This window comes from Canis aureus, chromosome 1, assembly GCF_053574225.1.
Source record: "Canis aureus isolate CA01 chromosome 1, VMU_Caureus_v.1.0, whole genome shotgun sequence".
Lineage (NCBI taxonomy): Eukaryota > Metazoa > Chordata > Mammalia > Carnivora > Canidae > Canis > Canis aureus.
In genome coordinates this window covers 95,522,950-95,536,844 of record NC_135611.1, presented here as the reverse complement: position 1 = coordinate 95,536,844, position 13,895 = coordinate 95,522,950, and the positions used below count along the sequence as shown (strand labels likewise).

The 13,895-nt window shown below is 44.6% G+C and overlaps 2 long non-coding RNA genes across 3 annotated transcripts; one reads left to right on the top strand and one right to left on the bottom strand.

Moving 5' to 3' along the window:
- The first annotated feature begins 318 nt into the window (after positions 1-318).
- LOC144320801 (uncharacterized) lies at positions 319-6,867 on the top strand. Its single transcript, XR_013386445.1, has 2 exons — positions 319-866; positions 6,649-6,867. It is a non-coding gene; the product is annotated as an uncharacterized LOC144320801 (long non-coding RNA).
- A 771-nt stretch (positions 6,868-7,638) lies between these two features.
- On the bottom strand, positions 7,639-13,526 carry LOC144290024 (uncharacterized). Of its 2 annotated transcripts, XR_013357913.1 has the most exons (4): positions 13,115-13,526; positions 11,373-11,416; positions 11,100-11,177; positions 7,639-7,966 (listed from the first exon to the last, which is right to left on the bottom strand). It is a non-coding gene; the product is annotated as an uncharacterized LOC144290024 (long non-coding RNA). The 2 variants fall into 2 exon arrangements; XR_013357922.1 differs by lacking the exon at positions 11,373-11,416 and having other exon boundaries at positions 13,115-13,525.
- Positions 13,527-13,895: the final 369 nt, after the last annotated feature.

Sequence of the window (13,895 nt, the reverse complement as noted above, 5' to 3'; positions counted from 1 at the left end):
ATCTCTGCTTTATGCTTTTCCTGGGTGCTGGGTGGGGTGCTCCTGGGTGCTGGGTAGGGTGTCTGTGGGTGCTGGGTGGGTGGGGTGCTGGGTGGGATATCCCTGGGTGATGGTGGGTCGAGTTCTGGGTTGGATATCCCTGAGTGCTGCGTGGGTGGGGTGCTAAGTGGGTAGGGAGCTAAGTGGGGTATTCCTGGGTGCTGCGTGGGTGGGGTGCTAAGTGGGGTATTCCTGGGTGCTGGGTGGGTGGGGTGCTGGGTGCGGTATCCCTGGGTGCTGGGTGGGTGGGGTGTAAGCCAAAAGTCTCAGTCATCATCTAGGTGTTGCCTTAAGTCCTTGATTCCAAGACTGTGGTCATGAGAGGCTGAATCAATGGCATAGTGATGCGTGAGTTTTTAGAATTTGGAGTGTTGACTGTCTCCACCTGCCGCCTGTGGCCTTGTGTGTTTCCCTCCCTGGCAGCTGGGGCAGCCAGAGCGAAGCAAACAGACACTGGAGGACAAAGTACCAGAGGAGCGTCTCTCTGGGCCTGCCCTGGTTCTAAAGACCTGGCGATTTTCTGAGAGGGACGGGGAACCGGCGAGGTGCTGCTCTGATGGGTGCGGGGTGCAGGGCAGGCGGTGATGGGTTCTCCAACCCCATGTCCAGGCCTTCCCGGCCCCTCCTCCCATCACCAAGGTCCTTGTGACTGTCCAGGGGTGAAGGACCCGATGCGCTTTGGTCCTTAGCAAAACAGAAGGAAAATCCGACCCAGGGCCTCTCCGCCAGACCATGTTCTGCCCTTTCTCAGTCTCCGTAGCGTGAAATCCACCTCTTCTGCACTCCTGCGGCCTCTGTCCACATTCTTTGATTCGAAGACTCTTAAGGTAACCTATTAATTCATCTCATTATTGTTAGCTTCTTCAGTCCATCCTAAGCGTTGCTACACAAACAAACAAAAATAACCTTTTGCCCTAAAATGTGGCTTGATCAGCTTATTCCCTTGGTCCAGGCACAGCAGCGTTCCCTGCTGTGGATGACACTGTCCTAACTGCCTGCAGCCTATGTCCAGCCTGGTTTGCAAAGCCACCTAAGGGACCCCCAGTAGGTTCGAGGGGGGCCATACTTATCTCAACCTCGTATGCAATTCTTAAAAACTCTCTTCTTTCTTTTTAAAAATTCCTCAAGAAGGTTTGAAAGGATTTTCTAAGGGGGCCAGGTCCAAAAGAATCTAAGGCTCCCCTGGCTGAGTTCACCCATCACTCCCATTAAAACTTGCCTGTTAGGGATCCCTGGGTGGCTCAGTGGTTTAGTGCCTGCCTTCAGCCCAGGGCCTGATCCTGGAGTCCTGGGATCAAGTCCCACATCGGGTTCCCTGCGTGGAGCCTGCTTCTCCCTCTGCCTGTGTCTCTGCCTCTCTCTCTCTGTGTCTCTCATGAATAAATAAATAAAATCTTAAAAAAAAAAAAAAACTTGCCTGTTAGGTACTACTTTGAACAGTGCAAAGCATAGGTGCCAGAGGGCAAGTAAGGGCACCAGCCCAGGCTGGTGAGCCGCAGCTTGAATGTGCACACGTGGCTTGTGAAGCTACACGCGGCCAGGAGGGCGTCCCAGGAATAGGATGTCAGTGGGCGGGTGAAGTCAGAACCGTCAGCAAAGAATGGGAGCGTGCAAGGCCTCTTATACAACGCCCAGGACTGTGGACCTTCCCTGGGCACGGGGAGGGTCACACAAGGACAGTCACCCCACCAGGGGCAGGGCGGTGTGTGCCGTGAAGCGCAGGGAATCCTGTGACCTGGGTTTATGTAAGGCAGTGACACGGTCTATCCACACGTGTAAAAGGCCACTGTGGTGACTGTGCGCAGAACAGGTTTCACCTTCCCCTTCCTCTATTTTCTCATTGCTCTACGTTTCCCCTAGGTCAGTGGGAAATTTCAGATTGAATCCCACAGCCCCTGGGTCCTTGCAGTTTTCCTCGGTGAGGTGTGGTGGCCGTGGAGGTGGACGAGTGAAGGCTTGAGGAGAACCCCAAGATTTCCTCGGTCATTCAATTAGAGAAACTCCCATTCATCCCTTGCTGTAGTGAGCTCTGCTGGGAACTGCGTCCCAAAAACAGATGGAGTTGCCTGCCCAGGACGGCCCCACCTCTGTTCTCCTACTACACAGATGTGTGCTGATCCTGAGGGCTGAAAGTACATAGCCTGCTGTCTGGAGAGTTTTCTGATCCTTCTCTGGAAATGATTTCATTTAGGAATGAGACAAAGGTACAAAGCTGGAAGCGAGGGGTGAATTAAATGATTCTAAGTGGGGTCTTTCCCAACTTTCTGAGTCTGCAGCTTGGTAGTGTCTTTGTGCTGATTTGCTTTCCCTGCCCAAAAGTGAGTTCTTAATTCCCAGGAATGGGGCTCCCCAGGCTAGAAGGTCATGACCTCAGTCTTCAAAGGAGCCAGCATGAGGACAGTTTTCGCTGGCAGCAGAGGAAGGCTCCTTTGCCAAAGTGTGTGGTCCGTTTTGGTTGCACCCACATCCCGGTTGGTTTTCCCAGTCAGCATGCGTCAGCTAAAAGTTAATTAACATTAGTTAACTGCACACTTTATGGTGTACGGATGGCTTTCTGGGTGTTGACAAAGATGTATGGTCACATATCGGCTGGCAAAGCCACGACACACGATTGTCCCTTTGTCACAAAACTTCCATCATGCTTTGCTTCTGTCATTGGGCCCTCTCGGCACCTGCAACCCCTGACCGTAACTCATCTGTGCTCCATCCCCGTTTGTTTTTCCCTTTACAGAATGTATATGAGTGGGATCATAGAATAGAGAGCCTTTGGGGCCTGGATTTTTTGCACAGTGAAATGCGGTTCAGATTCACCCACATTGTTGCATGAATCAGTAATTCCTCTTGTTAACGAGCAGTGTTCCACTGTATGGACATACCACAGTTTGTGAAGTCATTCCCCTCTTGAAGGACTTTGGGACTGCTTCTACTTTTTTATGATTATGAAAAGCTGGATTTATAACCTTGGACACTGGTAACCATCATTACCTCACAAAATGAAACCAGTGAAGGAGTTAATTTATTCAATCCCCAAGCACCCTGCTTTCCCAGCTGGCCTCCCTGGTCACCAACGGTCTTTGAAAGAGGGGAGATGAAGGGAAATGTGATTACTTGACCCTATTTGTTTTCTCACCCTGAGGGAAAGAGCAAACGGTTCTGGAAAGCAAGAGGGAGAGAGAGAGAGAGAGAGAGAAGCAAAATCCCTCCTTGCTCTTGCCAGAGAGCCATAGCAAAATGTGAAGGTTCAATGCTCCTTCATGAAGGGAAGAAAAGTGCTCAGAGTGTAGAGACACATAGAAAATTCAGACCTCTAGGCGATGGAATGAATCTGCTGGGCTTCGCTGGGCTTCTCTCTTCTGGAACACCTGCCATCAAATAATGCTCCCCCCGTCCTCAAATTGTCACAAGCTGTCCCACAAGCTAGGTCTGGTTAGATTTTCTTGAGTCAAGTGTAGATAGGAGGCAATGCGAAATACAATGTTAAAGAAATAACATAAGTGAAAAAGCAATAATGTAAGACAACAGAGGATAATTGCATATGGAACTTTGAACTGGGAAAGTAATCTAAGTTCTTAACTCATTTATTCTGGTGTAATTTAATAAAGGGATGAGAAGTCTTCAGAAAGTTATAGTGAACCGAGATACTGCAAATTAAATATAAATTGGACATGTTAGCACATTTATCCACAGGATATTCTACATTAAATGAGTAAACCCTGAGAGTGGATGTTTGATTTTGAAAATTAAAAAGACTGTTAGCTACCTAAACGGGACACTTGGCCTTCAGAAACATAGGCACTGCTCCATGTCCTGAATGTGGCATCCACGCACTGAGATCGGTGTGACCCAAACGAAAGGTTCCCCACATCTCTGCCTCCTCCGACGCCCCTGGTGCTGGAGGATCCCAGATCCCCGCATTTAATTTCAGGTATCACCCCTGCCCTCTGTCCTCTGGCAGTCCTGCCTTCTGACTCTCACATCCATCCCGCCTCCTACGGGTTCCTACCCCACCTGGCTGGGAGCCGAGCGAGCCGTGCTTCCATCATGTCTGTTTATTTTGAACCCCCCACCGCCTTGATGGGATGAGCACTGGGTGTTATATTATATGTTGGCAAATCAAACTTCAATGGAAACAAATAGAAATAACAAAATAAATAAATAAAAAATGAAAACCCCCTCTGCCTCCCTGTGACCTAGCAGATGACGCTGCACACCTCCGACATGCAAGGCCCCTGCACCAACTGCAACCCCATGCACACCCTGAAAGCACATGGGCCCCGCATTCCAGGCAAATCTCATCATCAACATGCATCAGAAGTTGCCAGAAGTCGCTGCCAGCCGCACTGTCTCCTGCCACCCTTTCTGCAAGCAGTCATACCCTCTGCTTACAATGACTTTTCCCGTGGGCGTGTCCATGCCCTCCATATCCCTCACACCCTCTGTCTACTTTGGTCTCAAGGTCCTCACTGTAGAGTTCCGGAAGGTTGAGTGGCACAGGTGCTTGGTCCTCACTGTAGAGTTCTGGAAGGAAGGTTGAGTGATGCAGATGGAAGCACCTGTGCCACCTGGGACCCATGCCTGTGGGGATGCAGAGAGTGTGTATCTGTCTCCCTAAGGGACTCTGGGGGGTCACCCCCAGGTCCCCCAGCCCTGCAGGACCACACCTCCGTTTGGAAGGCGGCGGGTTAAAAACCAGGGGACACAGAGAGCAGGTGTGTCGATATTTACCTGAAATCTTACTCATAGATGGAGATTGACCCCATCAATCAGACAGCAGGGGTGCAGACAGTAGGGGCACGGGCCCCTCCAAGTCCTTATGTAATAATACGGATCTCATCGAGATGGTGTCCAGCGAGGGCTGGCAGCGTTGCACACTCAGCTGCCCAGGCCTACTTGCCAGCTCTTCTCTCCCTCGTGTCCTCACTCTCCGTGAGGCTTTCTCATCACTCTCCTCACACCTGCCCGCCCCCCCCCACTGGCCCAGAGGAGCCTCCGCAGGTCCACCTGTGTGAGAGGAAGCACCCACCGAGAGGTGTTCAAAGACAACGGGCCCGGCAGCGGGTGGGCTGCCATCCTGCCCTCCTCCCATCCTGCTCAGATGACTGCGTCCCCTTGGACTAGCCTCCCAGCTGCCACCCTCCTTCTAGAACCCAGTCTCTGATTCTATGACACCGGCTGGGTGTTGAGCGATTCAGATCACTTCTGATGGAACTAACTGGGAGTTAGGGCAGGGCCCCCAGTCCCACCAGGCCATCACAACCTCAGACACTAGTCACCAAGTCCCAGGCCACTCATACTTCTGCTGGACCAGCTATAGATTAGGGATTCTGCGACCCGCTCCTCAGGTTTGGTAATTTGCTAGAATCGCTCACAGAACTCGGGAAAGTGCTTTACTTAATATTATCAATTTAGTAGAGGGCACATGGCTCTGGAATAGCCAGATGGACGAGAGGCATAGGGCAGCCATGTGGGGGAGAGACAGGGTGCCCCCATGCTCTCCTGGGGTGCAGCACCCTAGCAGGACCTCCACATGTTCATCAACTGAAAGGTCTCTGAAGCCCCTTCAATTAGGGCTTTTATAAAAAAAGATTTTATTTATTTATTTATTCACGAGAGACATGGAGAGAGAGGCAGAGACACAGACAGAAGGAGGAGAGGCTCCAATGCGGAACTCGATCCCGGGACCCCAGGGTCATGACCTGAGCCAAAGGCAGAGCTCAACTGCTGAGCCACCCAGGTATCCCCAGTTAGGGATTTTTATGGAGGTTTCATTACACAGGCATGATTGATTAATTCATTGGACTGGTGATTGACTCCCCCTCTGGCCCCTCTGCCCTCCCCTCAACCGCTGAGACACCCAGGCATCCCAGTGGACGTGGCTTTAAAAGGCTTTCCCGAGTCAGTGGTCGTCTCTTGACCCAAATATGTTTTATTTATCGCTGGGAACAGACTGAACAGAAGTGCTGGTGATGAGGCTTCGCTGTCCCCACAGCGTGCAGGTACCACGGCCACGGGCGTTGCTGAGCGCGGAACAGCTGCCGGGCAGGTGGGGCGGCTGTTCCAGGAGGGATGCAAAGGTGTGAGGGAATTACCCTGTAGGGATCGCACGGTGGGGAGACACAGCCCGCCTTGCTGGTTGGAATCTCCTTGGTGCTGCCGTGGCCGAAATTCGATTCCAGTGCATTAGTGCCCTGCTGCTGGCTCGATGTGTTCCAGCCGGGGAGCCAGTCCAGCGCCTCGCAGGCGGGGCTCCCCCCTGCTGCAGTTTTTAATAATGAACACACCAAAGACTTCATTTTTCCTGTTTGCTAAAGATTTTGTGGCCTTTCTTATAGTGCATATAAAGACTCCTAATTTTTTTTTTATACCTCAAAGCATAAGAATATGTCTTTATGGAATAGACAACAAGATATTGGTATTATCGATCTCAATTTCTGTTATTTATGATATTTGCTTTTCAGCCGAGCAGTAGTTTACTAACCAATGTCTATGATATATGAAGCACATAAACTATTTTTGGGCTCTATAATTTTTGCCAGCACTTTAATAGAGATGGTTGGAGTTGTGAGTGTCTCATATTTTGCTGTTAACATCCTGCTTTCTCTCCCTTAGATACTCTGATTTCTGATAGTCCAGCATTTTGGAGAATGTCTGTCATCTTCCAAATCCATCTATAAGTGGCTACTAATCACTTTCTCCACCAACGAGGATTCTGAACAGTTCCTGGTCAGTGGCTGTCAGAGTGCTTCATTTAGGAGTGATCAATATTTGTTCTATCAGTGAACAAATCAATAAATAAATAAAATCAAAAGGAGACTGCTTCACCCTAAAGTGGCGTCTGACTTATCCAAGATTTATTTTCTTCATACCGCAGTGTGTGTATGACTTGTTCTTTGTTGAATCTGTCTATATCATTATAACTTGATAACCAAATGTTAAATTTTCCCAGCCATTATATGCCCATGCATTGAACGTGCACTCTGTAAAGTGAGAATATAAACCTAACAAGCCAGATAAATTAAGGAGTTGTTATTCACATAAAATCATTCTTCTCTTTTGCTATGCAAAGAAAGGCAATCCTGCTTTGAGGGCTGAGTGGCTGAGTTGACTAGGCATCAGACTCTTGGTTTCAGCTCAGGTCATGATCTCAGGATCATGAGATCAAGCCCCACATCAGGCTCCGTGCTCAGTGGGGAATCTGCTTGAGATTCTCTCTCCTCCTCTCCCTCTACTCCTTCCCCTACTTGCTCTCTGTCTCTCTTTCTTTAAAATAAGTAAATAGGATATTTTTTAAAAAGAAATTCTGCTTTCCTCACATCTCATCGAAACATATTAACGTTTACAAACAATGACTTTTTTTTTTTTTTTTTTTTTTCCGAAACCAGTAACATCTCAGACAGAAAAGCTGAGAGGAAGCCAATCTGGGTAGATAGACTGGTGCAATGATGTCTCTGTGCCTGGCATGGAGGTGCTGTCTTTTGAGAAAAATATCAGAAGTAAAGAAAGTGAAACAAAACAGAAAGACATGTGAGCACTTAAAAAAAATGATAGGATGTTAGTATAATCTGTGCTTTTGAAGAATTGGTTGCATCAAACTATGAAGAGATGTGGATCATATATTTATTTATTTTAATAAGAAAACAGGCGGTTTTGTCCCAGAAGTGAAGCCTCAGAAAGTGATGGGGGGACACTTCTGCCTTCCAGCACATCCCATAGGCATGGCACTGTCCTCCCCTACAACAAAGGCATACACCACAGAGATTGTATTTTGAATGGTGGTAGAGGGCCATGGGAGCCATGAGGGCTGAGTGATGTGCCATTCCTAAGAGGGGAACCAGGCACCTTGAGAGCCAGCTGTCTTCATCCCCAGGGGCGTTGCCAGCTCTGGGCACTTGCGGAGGAATAGGAGTTGGCCAAGGCCGACAACCACCTGTGGGGACAAAATAATCCAGCAAAGGTCTGGTAGTCATGCAGAGTCAGGCAGTGGGAATCTTCCGAGCATTAGACACAGGGTGGTTTTTCTCAGAAGATGTTTGCTGAATTTTGCGTGGAAGGTAAAAACATGATACTAAAGCTTCTGAAAAGTAGAGTAAGGTCTCCTGTAGCCTCAGAGTCTTTGGGAAACAAAGACCTGCAGCAGTAGGTGCCTGAGATGGGACCTCTGAGTGAAGCAGTGAGTTAACACTGAAGGTCTACTCTTGCATCTGGCCTGAGGGCCTCTACTGAATTTGGTGGAAGACCTCTGCTGGGGTCATTTACATGAGACTAGAGTAACAGTGTTACAGACTTGGGGGCCAACTGAAGCGTGCAGTGGACTCTTCACTCAAGACATTTATGAGATTTTGAAGCTGTTGTCTTGTTGGCTCAGGAGGAAGTGGAAAAAAGGAAGTAGATCTTCTGCAACCCACTACATCCACTCTAGATTCTCAATTGAAAGGACTAGAGGTGAACTAAGGTAGACCGAATCTCACTAAAACTTACCCACACTGCCACCCAGTTCTGACTGAGTATAACTCTGACTGGTGTAAGGCTAAATACCTACCTGAAAAGAAAAAGGAAACTTAAAAGTTTCCCTGGTGCATAAGCGAAGGAGAACTCTGCCCTTCTAATGTCTCTGTATCATTTTGTTTCAGAAATTTGAAGTTGTAAGTGCTCTCTCAGCCTCTAAGAGATGTAGATAAATCTGTGTAAAAGCTAAATCAGACTCTTTGTAGCCTGGGAATGTCTTTCATGGAGATCTTGGAGATACCTCTTTGAAATACAAACACCTAGGAGTGTGAGACTGTCTTTCTGTCTTAGGGGTTCAATTTTAGACACTTAGCTCCAAGTAGTAACTTCCTGCTTATGAAAAAGACACCGCAAATTCAAATTTTCTTTTTTGAGAGAGAAAGACAATTCACAAGAATGCAACAGTTGTGTATGCCCAGCTATAGAAAAGGGTGGGCTTCCGTTCTGTCTTCGCAACCTCTTTAGTGGTTTGTCTATGGTTATACAGTGCTAAATTAATGCTTATTCAATAAGAACACTATTTTCTTCTTGGTTTTTTTTTTTTTTTTTTAATCTTTGTGGAAATGTTTTCTGGGTTGGCAGCAGGCTTTATTTTTAAGGGTTTCCCTAATACTGGATGTGGGGAATCAGTGCCTACACATCATCTAACAGAGAAAAAAAACCTCTCAGTAGTGTGAGATGTTATCACATCCTCTATGGATGTGCCTAGTACACTCTCAGAGTGCAGCCATGCAAAGAGACAAGGTGACAAAGCTGGTAACCAAGAGAGACAAGAGATGATAGAAATAGAATCACAGATGACCTAGCTATTGACTGTGGTAGACTGGGGCTTTAAAATAACTGACTGATGTATTTAAGAAATAGATGAAGAAGATAAAAAAATGGAGGGTTTTATCAGAGAATTGGAATGTATGAAAATCCAATGAGCATTCTAGAAAGAAACAATATAGTATCTTAAATTATGACATCAGTGGACAAATGTGAGAGCATATTGGACAGGATTGTTGAACTAGAAGAAAAATCAATAGAAATAGGAAAGACTATAAGCATGGGGGTAAATACAATCTTAAGAGACATGTAGAACACACTCAACATTTCTAAGAGATGTGTAATTGGAGTCTCAGGAGAAGAAACAGAATAAATTAGAAGCAAAATTCAGTGTTTAAAATAAACAAAAACCAAGAGGTTTTTGGTGAGCCAAAACAAAACAAAATAAAATACCAGACCTTGGTCCTTTTTAGTAAAACTATCAAAAATCAATGACAAAATGGGACACCTGGCTGGCTCAGTCAGAAGACAATATAACTCTTGATCTCAGGGTCATGAGTTCAAGACCTACACTGAGCACAGAGATTACTTAAATAAATAAATAAACTAAAAAAAAAAAACGATCAAGAGAAATCTTTAAGGCTGCTAGGAAAGAGAGAACATTGAAGTATTCCTTCCATTTCTAATTACTTCATCAAACTATTTAAAATATGAACACAAAAGGAACTGCCACACTAAAGATCTCTCAATACTTTATTTGAAGGTCATAAATACATATTTTTAAAACACTGCTCCTGATGAGTAAGATTTTTAAAATTAAATTTGTGAGTTTATTTTATTCCTATGAATATGATTCTGAAAGCAGGACCTAAAACAAAAGTGGTTCCTTTGAACAAGAAGGTAAAATCATAAAGCAAGATACTCTCAGACAGAAAATCATAAATATAAACCTCTAAGAGGAAATGCTCAGCAGGGAAATAAATCTGATGCAAAAACAGAAGTAGAGGAAGAAACTGAGACTCCAGACAAATCAGAGAGTTATGTCGGTAAATACACTTTCAAGGAAACGTGTGTTGTGTGGCAAGGAAGGATGTGACATGCTTGCCTGTCATCTGGATTTATGCAAATACAAATATCCTGAAGTTCATTGACTAATCTCCTTGCCACATTACCCAGATTAAACAATACCACGATGTTTCACCTCCTTTTTAGTCCTTTTGTAATTTGGCATTGATATATATATGAAACTCCACTGCATTAAAATTGGTTCAGAAAAAAAATGATTTGCTATGAATCAACTAAAATCACTTTTAGGAGTCATATATATCCTCGATAAGTCAGTCTGCTATACACTTAAAAAAATCAATAGGGTCTTCCAATTTAGCTAAAACAATATGAGCACTTGAGTCCTTTTGGTCAAACTCTGACCTTCCTGATAAAAACTGACCAAAAGGGATGAATACCCCAGGCTATTTCTCTTCTATCACAGAAGATAGGCAACCTTGCAACTTTCCTGGATTTGCCTACTTTCCCTGATAACTTTGGAATTTCTTTCTGTAAAAATCTCATTTTCAGTAATTATGATGATGGGAAAAAAAGCTCATTTTCTCTGATGCTGGGTATGTGGGAATTGGCAAGAATAACACGACATGCAAGTTGAGTGAAGTGTTTGGATTCTGCCGAGCTAAGCCTGCAGTTTGTAGATCGTGTAAGAGAAACACTGAATTTAAAAGCAATACATAGAATTAATAAAAGTATCTATAATGGATGCAAATGGTATTTCTTACCATAGGTGATCTTTGAATGGTAATTGTAATAATCATTTCACTTGACTATGAAGATGTGATTTTTATGTCCGTGGTAACCTGGCTCAGTAGAAAGAACATAGAATCAGATGGGAATTCAAAACTCAGCCCAATTCTTCCTGGGTATGTTGTCTGTGGAAAAATGTTCAAGTCTTCCAAGAATTAATTTCTTGATAAGTAAAATTAAATGAGTAATCTTTAAAAAAATGCTCTGAGAATTGAGAGAGAAATAATAAAAATCTTTTAGCACAGTACCTGACACAAATGTCAGTCTCTTGTGCCCCCATCCTGCCTCAATCCTACAGACAGATATACATAAAAAGAGAATTAAATCACCCATTGGAGAAAGGTAGCAGTAAGTAAACGACCATATTTATGTTGCTAATTGACTAAAGGGTAAAGCTCCCCTTCAGCATGCATTTTATTCCTAAATCTCGTCATCTTGTCAGAAGACCTACTATGTATACAATGGAATATTACTCAGCTATTAGAAACGACAAATACCCACCATTTGCTTCAAAATGGATGGAACTGGAGGGTATTATGCTGAGTGAAGTAAGTCAGTCAGAGAAGGATAAACATTATAGGGTCTCATTCATTTGGGTAATATAAAAAATAGTGAAAGGGAATAAAGGGGAAAGGAGAAAAAATAAGTGGGAAATATCAGAAAGGGAGACAGAACATGGAAGACTCCGAACCCTGGGAAACGAACTAGGGGTGGTGGAAGGGGAGGAGGGCGGGGGGTGGAGGTGACTGGGTGGCGGGCACTGAGGTGGGCACTTGACGGGATGAGCACTGGGTGTTATTCTGTACATTGGCAAATTGAATACCAATAAAAAATAAATTTATTAAATAAAAAAAAAAGGCTTACTTGGATTTAGGGAACAGTAAAAAAGAAAAATAACTAGAAAAAATTAATGCAGGGTTGGGCTTTCACCTTCAAAAATAAGCTTTCGGGACCCCTGGGTGGCGCAGCGGTTTGGCGCCTGCCTTTGGCCCAGGGCGTGATCCTGGAGACCCGGGATCGAGTCCTACATCGGGCTCCCGGTGCATGGAGCCTGCTTCTCCCTCTGCCTGTGTCTCTGCCTCTCTCTCTCTCTGTGTGACTATCATAAATAAATAAAAATTAAAAAAACAAAAAAAAAACAAAAAAAAAACAAAAATAAGCTTTCTTCATTATGAGAAACAAAAACAAAAAGCCAAGTCCTTATTGGCTACCATGTACTGACTATTTATTATATTTCTGTAACTATGAGTTTAAATAATTCAGTCTCCACATAATTCTGAGAAATGAGTATTGTTCGCTTCTCTTTACAGTGGAGAAACTGAAGCCAGATGTGTGTAGATAAATGTGTCACAGTCAGGTATCTATCTACTCAATGGTAGAAGCAGCATTCAACCCCAATTTTTTGGATTACAAAGCTTGTATCCTTTATTTGTTATAGTGATTCTCTGACAGACTACACCAATATACCAATGTTTCTTCAGTGGTTTTATAGTAAAAATTTATAGTTATGGGGACACTTAAGAAAAGAAAGTAGGAAAGAAAGAGAAAGAAAGAAAGAAAGAAAGAAAGAAAGAAAGAAAGAAAGAAAGAAAGAAAGAAAGAAAGAAAGAAAGAAAGAAAGAAAGAAAGAAAAGAAAGAGAGAAAGAAAAGAAGGGAGGGAGGAGGAAGAAGAAGAAGAAGAAGAAGAAGAAGAAGAAGAAGAAGAAGAAGAAGGAGGAGGAGGAGGAGGAGGAGGAGGAGGAGAAGAAGAAGAAGAAGAAGAAGAAGAAGAAGAAGAAGAAGAAGAAGAAGAAGGAGAAGAAACGAAGGAAGGAAGGAAGGAAGGAAGGAAGGAAGGAAGGAAGGAAGGAAGATTAATGTGCTCTCAGGGGCTTAGAATTTTTTTGTTTTCGATTTAATGATCTCCAATTTATAGACACTTCTTAGATTCTTGAAAATATAGCACAAGGACTTCAATGAAATCCAAGACAAAATCAATATTATACTTACTTAACTGAACAATCAGTCTTGCACGGCAGTTCAAACAAAGCTGGAGTCTTGTCATTACTGCCAAGTAGATGACATCTGTTCTGCTCCAAGGGGAAGAGGCCCTTTGCTGGAAGATCCTACCAGCAAGAGCAGCAGTCCCAGGACGTCAGCCCCCTGTCCGGCTTGCACATACTGGGCCTGCCAAAAAAGACACGACTCACACAGGCACTGGATGGAACAGTGCTTTACTTGCATGGTGAAGGGACGGGGTAAGATCGGCTTCAGTAGTGAGCATTGGTCTCCATGGGCAGCGGGTCTAACCCCTCGGCCTGTGCACCACGATGGTCTTCATGCATCCATCTCAGCAGGGGAAGTGCCTCATTTCCTCCCTGGTGGGAATAGGTAGGGCTGTGGGCTTGGCCAGGTGCCACATGGCACATACACACATTGAAGCAGAAGAAAGAATTGCATGTCAAGTCTGGAACAGGGGAATTTATTCCCAGACGAGGTGATAAGCCAGCACAGGCTACAAGGACTCCTATTTCCATGGAAGGGAATTCTCCAAGTCTGAGGCTACTCTCTTGATCAAGAGTTAATAGAAGCATGATCATCTTTTCCCACAATTACTATTTCATGAAATTAGAGTTCTATTTTGCTGCTTTTAGGTCTAGAAAGATTTTTCTCTCACCTGAATAGAATATGTGGGGTAACCTTTTATCAGGCCAAATAATCATTTATGAACAGGTAGGAAAATATGTCATAAAACATGATGGCCATCACACCTAAAATTCACCAATTCATA